The 7,774-nt window shown below is 36.2% G+C and overlaps 1 long non-coding RNA gene across 1 annotated transcript; it reads left to right on the top strand.

The window, feature by feature from the left end:
- Window positions 1–251: 251 nt before the first annotated feature.
- LOC118763247 lies at window positions 252–7,550 on the top strand. Its single transcript, XR_004998997.1, has 3 exons — window positions 252–262; window positions 1,283–1,293; window positions 7,458–7,550. It is a non-coding gene; the product is annotated as an uncharacterized LOC118763247 (long non-coding RNA).
- The last annotated feature ends 224 nt before the right edge of the window (window positions 7,551–7,774 follow it).

Raw genomic sequence — 7,774 nt, 5'->3', positions numbered from 1 at the left:
CTTTAGATGATTTTCTGAAACCAGTCTCATTCACAGTTACAAGTAGAATCTGTTCTTTTTCTTTTATTTATTAACAATAGCTTCCTTGTATATTTAGAAGTGAAACCAGCATCTTTCAATAATTTCATTTTCAGTAGTTCTAAACTCCCTTAACTGTTAATATAGGCCTCCTTTTCTTTCTTGTAGAACAAGTTTCCTGAAATTATAGACCAACTCTCTTTATAGTAGGTAGAGAAGGAAATATTTTCTTCTTTAGTAGCTAGTTATTGTGCCGGTTTCACAATCAGTTTAATTTTAAAATTCACCTGAGTATGGAATTTCTTTAACAGCATACCAGATAAGGGGCCTATCACCACAGAGTGGGAAAATTGTCACACCATCATGCCTTTTACCATCCCCTTGGTCTAGCCCCACTGGATTGGGCTGGGAAAGGAAGTGAGGCATTTAGGCCATGCTTTATGATTTCATTAGGGACAGCATCGTGTGAGAGATGGCCAGTACTATAGGGGCATGACAATGGGTGGAGGCCAAGAGATTCCACAGTGGATCCACAGCAGTACTTGTGAGGTAAACTTGAATTTATTTTTCAGTAGTGCAATAGTCCAATATCAAGATTAGTACAGCAGAGGGGATTGATATAAAAAAACAGGATTGAAAAGTATCAAGATGACGTTACAGGAGACATAGTCCCAAATGACAGAAGTAGGTATAACAATAACATCAACACTATTAAATAAATTAGGAATACGGAATACAATAAGGGGAAGCCTGGATACAAAATTGAGACTAAAAAGTGCAACTGTAGAGACAAAAATGTATGTTCTCTAGAGAATAACTGTTTGCACAAGAACATTATATACAAATATAAAGTGGAAACCAATGCACATGCGTATGCATACATGGGTGCAATGGGTGACTGCCTCAAAAACCACTAAAGAAACCATGTTACATCATTTTGTAACAGGTGCATAGGGGGTAACTGGAAATTCTTACGGGACAGCTTACTGGGACAGCTTACTGTGTGCCACAGGCCAAATCTGTAGCTGGAGCAAAGTCCCTTCAAAACTTAGAGTAATGTGGTGTTGGAATAATACAGTAGACAAGGCCATTAGAACAAAGAAACAGGCAGGCCTAAAAAGCCTGGAAGGATGTGGGTAGCAGGGAACTGTGCCAGATAGCCAGAAGGGAGGCTGGGAAACAGTTATACTCAGCTAAGGGAGAAGTAAAAAAGAAGTTTGCCAATGTCCAGTGACCTGAGGACCAAAGAACTGAAGTATTTCAGATTGCAAGTCAGTGTGTGAGAGAAAATTGTGATGTCACAGGAGAAAAATGTGTCTGCATGGATGATGTAGCACTTGCTTTAATGATTCTGCAAAGTAAAAAGGCTTGGAGAAGCCATTATTAAAGCCTGCTGAATGTGAAGAATGAATAGGAGGAGGAGAGAAAAAATTTCAGGTGTGGAAGCAAGGTTTAAAATCAAAGGGCAATGTTGCAAAGCCAAAGTCCTAGTAAGTAGTGGAAATATATAGTCAGTACAAGGTGTTGAGGTAGCTGCATGTATATTATTACAAGAGTTCATATAGAGATGAAGAATAAATTCAAGAACTATATATTTACTACATAAAAATACATTCTATCAGGTCATCCCCTAAGTTCTGTCCGAATTTTGAATAAAGAAAACAAGTGATCAAATGTTACATTTAATTGAAATTTAATTATCAATATATATGCGTGCACAGAATATTCATAAAAAAAATATGTATGTGAATAGACGTTCTGAAAAATTAAAAATTAAGTGATACACAAAACTAAGCAAATGCAAAGCAAAAGTTAATAAATACATGCAACAGCCATGCCAAACTAGGAGCAAACTAAGGAAAAGCTCTAGTTTATGTTCAAGTTAGTTCAAGTCATGCAAGTTTTTAGAAAGTCCACAGAAATTGAATCCAACGATGCAAAAATATGGAAAGTTCATGATTTGTATAGTGTGCATGCAGACTGAGGGTGAAAACATTGTGAAAGTACATGCAGGAAAATTCTTCTACAAAGGTTTAGTCTCGCAACTTCATATACGAAGAAAATGACAATATGATAAAGGCTGTAACACTGTAAGTTAGCAATTAACTTGCAGTGGCAAAAGTTGAGCTGGTGCAATGATGATCATGAGAAGCTGGACTTGCAGTGGTAAAATGGTGTAAGCCATACACTGAACAAAGCATAATTAACAAATCTGGGATTTGAAACTTTCATTTGTAAACTGGTTGAAATAAATTTTAGTAGTGTTGATGACAGAGGTAAAAAAATGGTCTGCTGGTATTGTGAAGGAAGAAATGCTGTTTATTCAAAATGTCAATGGTCAAGTGTTTGTAAAGTTCAAAAATGCTGCTAAATGTATATGATGTTGTATGACGGTTAGCAAATGGTGATCCCAAAAGGTGGCAACAGTGAATAGCAATCATGACATGGCACTGAGTTTAAAAGTAAGGTATAGAACCATTGAGAAATAATGACTCAAGACACAAGTCAAAGGTGAGAGAAAGAAGATGCAAACTGCCAAAATCTTATCCAGAAATTCTAACCTTGCAATTTCTGAGGAACAGAGCTGAAGAAAAGTGGCGAAGAATGTGGGATGCAGAAATTGCCATATAGTTGAAAAAGTTTCAAGTTTCCTCATTCTCCGGCCGTGAGAAACAGAAAAATTACTTTTGAAACAGATTCAAAAATTCACAACAGCAGACCAAAAGAATCGAACTTGGTATGTGGGTGGATCATAATGGTAAGGAAACTTATCATAGATGTTAAAAGCAGTGAAAGGAACTGGAAAATAGCCATACTGTAGTGGGGGGTGGATGCTCAGTGAGCGTTGCCACTAGATTAAGAATAGACTGGGCAAAGTTCAGAAATCTCCTACTTCTACTGGTGACAAAGGGCCTCTCGCTCAGAGTGAAAGGTAGATTGTATGATGCATGTGTGTGAATTGCCATGCTACACAGCAGTGAACCATGGGCCGTGACTGCTGAAGACATGCGTAGGCTTGGAAGAAATGAAGCTAGCATGATCCGCTCGATGTATAATGTCAGTGTGCATACACGACAGAGTGTAAGCATCCCGAGAGAAGCATTGGATGTGGTGTGCAAGAGAGACAACTGCACTGGTATGGTCATGTGCTGCATATGGATAAGGAAAGCTGTGTGAAGAAGTGTCATTCCCTAACAGTGGAAGGAACCCATGGAAGAGGGAGACCCAGGAAGACATGGGATGAGGTGGTGAAGCATGACCTTCGAACAGAGGCAATGATGAAGGACTGTGACTTCTGGAGATATGCTGTGATTGAGAAGACCTGGCAAGTAAAGTGAGATCACAGCCATAGCTTACTCCAGTGTCACATAAACAGCCCATTTAAAAAGTGCCTTTGAATCATTGGGTGACATGCTATGCTGAGGAGGTCAAGTAAAATCAAAATCAAAATCAAAATCAAATCTAACCTAATCACCTAATCACAATCAAATGGAAATCATAGTTGTAGGTGATGCCAGTGTCACCTGACTGGCTTCATGCTGGTAGCACGCAATAAGCACCAAGCATGCATAGGTCATTGAGAGTGTCACCTGACTGGCTCCCTGTCCTGGTGGCACGTAAAAAGCACCATCCAAATGTGGTCGATGCCAGCTGAATATAAGCAGCTAACAATAATCTAAAGATGGTTGTAAGTTATTTGCTGGAAAGAGCAACAAAAATGCTCTTGTATAACTTACTGGTATGATCAAATAAATAGATAGTAGCAAGAAGTAGCAAGAAGCGAACCCCCATGATGATGAAGAATGGGGAAAATTTGCCAACGATTAATAAACAGGGGATATAAGGGTATATAATGTACGATATATATACAGAGCCACCTCGGTTCTTGACCATAATTTGTTCTGAAAGTCTGTTCGGAAACCAAATTGTTTCAGAACAGAATCATTTTTTCCCATTAAAATTAATGTAAAAGAGATTAATTCATTTCCAAACACCAGATGAATGCTTATTTACATGCTTACACCATATATTTTAGTATAAAATCATTTATTCAAACTGTAAATAACATACAAAAATGTATTATTTCTTAGGAGGGTAAAAAGTTCTGGTAAATGTCTTTCGGGGTTTTCTTCCCTTCTTTGTCTCTTTGGCTCAGGTAAATCTTTTCTTTTTTCTTTCAGTAAAAACCTTTCCAATGTAAGTAGTTTTTGCCTGCATTGTAAAACGTTTCTAAAATGAGACATGACATTGTCATTGCTCTATTTGCTACCATTGTATCAGAGGGATATTTTTCCACAAAACATTGCACATCACCCCATGTAGCACAAATATCTTCACTATCGACATCAAAGCCAATAGTTTTTCCCATAGAGACAACATCATCAACAATAGCAATTTCCTCAACAGTAGCAGTACTTGTATCCTGTCTCAAACCCCTCAAAGTCTCGTTCTGGTACACAATCTGGCCAATGTTTCCTTCATGCTGAATTCATGGTTCTGAAACTCACTTGGTTCCATGCATCAATAAGATTAACACAATTCAGGAATTGAAATGATTTTTCCAAAATTCTCTGAGAATTAACTGCGTGTCATTAGTAAATTGAAAACACTTTTGAAACAAGGCTTTTGTGTAAAGTTTCTTAAAGTTTGCAATGACCTGTTGGTCCATTAGTTGTATTAGAGGACTTGTGCTAGGTAGCAGGTATTTGACCTGAATAAAATCAAACACTTCAACTCAGTCATCCTCCAAAACTAGGTGAGCGGGATCATTGTCTAACACAAGAAGGCATTTTAGTGGCAAGATTTTTCTTACACATTTTTTAACACTTGAGGCAAAATCTTCATGAATCCACTCAATAAAAAATTAGCCCACCACATAACAGGCAATTTACTCTTCATAGCATTGTTTCTTTTGAAAACCTTCAGATTATTGGAATGGTAAACAAACAATGGCTTGACCTTGAAATCACCATGTGCATCACCACATAGCAAAAGAGTGAGTTTATCTTTCATTGACTTGTGCCCTGGCAATGCTTTTTCTTCTTTAGTAATAGAGGTCCTATTTGGCACTCATTTCCGAAATAATCCTGTTTCATCCCCCGTTAAACACCTGTTGGGGGAGATAACCTCCTTCCTTTATCAAGTCACTAAATTCAATCACAAATTTTTTAGCCGCTTCCTTGTTTGAACTCACCACCTCTCGATGCCTGTGTATTTCACTTCTTTTCTTAAATTTCTTGAACCAGACTCTGCTACCTTTGAATTCAAAAGTATCACTTTCAGCACTTGTACCAGGGTTGTTTTTTTTTACTAGAACATTATAAACATTTAATGCTCTCTCACAAATAAATGCTTTACTGATTCTGTCACGTGCTAACTATTTCTCATAAAAATAAGCAATAACATTTCACTTCGAGAAGGAAAAAAGGTACAGTTCAATAAAATTAGAAAAGAAAAGCACAGCACAATGTACACAACGTGGCAGTCAACTCAGAAATGATTCTGTTAGAATTAACTTGATTTGGCAATGTTGTTCAAAAACCAAGGCATTTTCATCTCGAATTTTCTGTTCGAAAACCAATTTGCGAGACATTCAAGATATATGTGTGTGTATTTATTTATTCACTTCTGCTTTTCTTTTTAAATATATATATATATATATTATATATATATATATATTTAAAAAGAAAAGCAGAAGTGAATAAATAAATATAGAAAAGAAATTACAACTGTATACACATACATGCATATATATATATATATATATATATATATTAGTAAATATATTCCAATAAATATCGGTACTTCGTTGTGCCATATATTTACTTCTTATATACCAGTCTGATCCAAGCCAATTACCAAGGCAGAGAGGAAGGTAAGTGGAGCCCTACTCTCCCCATCACAAAGGCTATTTTCTCCTCCACCAACTCCATCTGTGAATGTGATATGAACTAATTTTAATGTGAAATGCTCTTCTACCAGCAGGTTATGCATTAAGCTTGATACTCCTCTCCATTGGATGCGATGTTCCTCCATTACCAATACCCTGACCCTGGTGAAGAGCTTGCCACGATGATTGTTATTGGTTACAATTGAAATCTGAGTGAATAACAGAACCTACAATTAATGAGTTATTTAAAATTTATATGTAAATCAGTTCAATTCTTCATTTCTTCTTGGCAAATGCATCTATCACTTTGGTATAAATTGCATCAGCACCATGTGGAGCACCATGCTCTACAGTCATTTTCAAAACTTCATTATTTATGGAAATAAAGACCAAATTATTCAATTTCTCTTCACTTTGAGAACACCTCATATAATTATTTACTCACTTTAATGAAGAAAGTGTTCTCACAGGGAGCAAATGTGGCAGATATGGTCAGAATCAGATGTAGTAATTCTGTTACTTTGGCCAGATTTAGTTTAAGCTCTCATGTTATATCTACATCTTTTCAGATGTTTGACACTGGCTTTGCAAAATCTACAACATAAATTGATTTCAGCTCATGTGACAATCCATCTAAAACCTATGTTTTCATGGACATCCATAGATGAAAATGCTTCCATGAAAATGAAATTTTCATAAGCTTGAAAAAGTTTCAATGTGAACAATATCTTCATACTGTCAACCACATTTCTCTGGTGGTCCAGGCACAGCATCCAAAATCTGACAGTAAAATTGTAGTGAGCCCTAGAATTAGAACCCTTTCTCTCATGAGTGGGCCCCAGTTGGGACATGCAATCTAAACATAAAAACCATTTTTCCGCAAATAAATGGTTTGCATGAGTTCAGAACATCAGTTCCAATATCTCATGTCCTTAGATTCAAACTTTTTTCTCCAGTTAAACAGTTAAGCACTAGAAATCAACGAGAGCTCTCATGGCATTTGAAGAGAACAAATCAAGGACAAGGTTTCAACAAGATTTGACAGTCTTGCATCTTGAACATAACAAATGACCAAACAATCACAGTTAAGTTGATCCCTTTATCTTAGTCTCCCTACCAATGAAGATTTGATCATTCATGTATGTATTTATGTTCAGCCTTCCCTTAAATACTCAGACATTAAATATTCAAGAGTTTTGCTTCTGTTTGCAGCTAGCCTAATTTCACATCATGATTAATACAACAATTACACCAAATGTGATAATATCAACCAATTATTTTTTTGAAGTTCTCAACCTCACAAATACACCTTGAAATATCAAGCAAACGTTTTGAAGAATTGCAAACAGAATTTTTGCACCACTCAGTATGGTTTCAAATACCACAAAAAAGTTTAAATGCAAAATCTTCCAGGATTGTAGTGAATCCCCTTGCCTGTGCTAATTTTGTTGGACAAAATGGATAATTATCATTCTGTCAACTTTGAGAAAAAGTTATTTTAATGTTTGGAAGAAAATTTGACATCCACAAATATTTGAAGCTGGTTGAGGGATTACCAAATTAAGTGAATGTGTATAACAATGTACAAATATGATGTTTGCACCAAAAAAATCTCCTTTATTCTTGTTTGCACTCTATTCAAATGCCCAGCTATCACATTCACTCCGTCATAAATTTGAAGCAGTCGAATTCATTAACAAATTTATGATCTTCTGTCAGTAATGCAGCTTTTCTGTCTTCATGGACATCAACATATTCCAAAAAGCTTTCTTGAGCCTTTCCTTCTCATCAACAAACAGCAAAATGTGCTACAATTGAGATTTCATTTGAAGTCTCATCAAACATAACAGCAACAAATGCAATTTT

Source organism: Octopus sinensis, linkage group LG4 (genome assembly GCF_006345805.1).
Source record: "Octopus sinensis linkage group LG4, ASM634580v1, whole genome shotgun sequence".
Lineage (NCBI taxonomy): Eukaryota > Metazoa > Mollusca > Cephalopoda > Octopoda > Octopodidae > Octopus > Octopus sinensis.
This window is presented reverse-complemented; position numbering and strand designations above follow the sequence as displayed.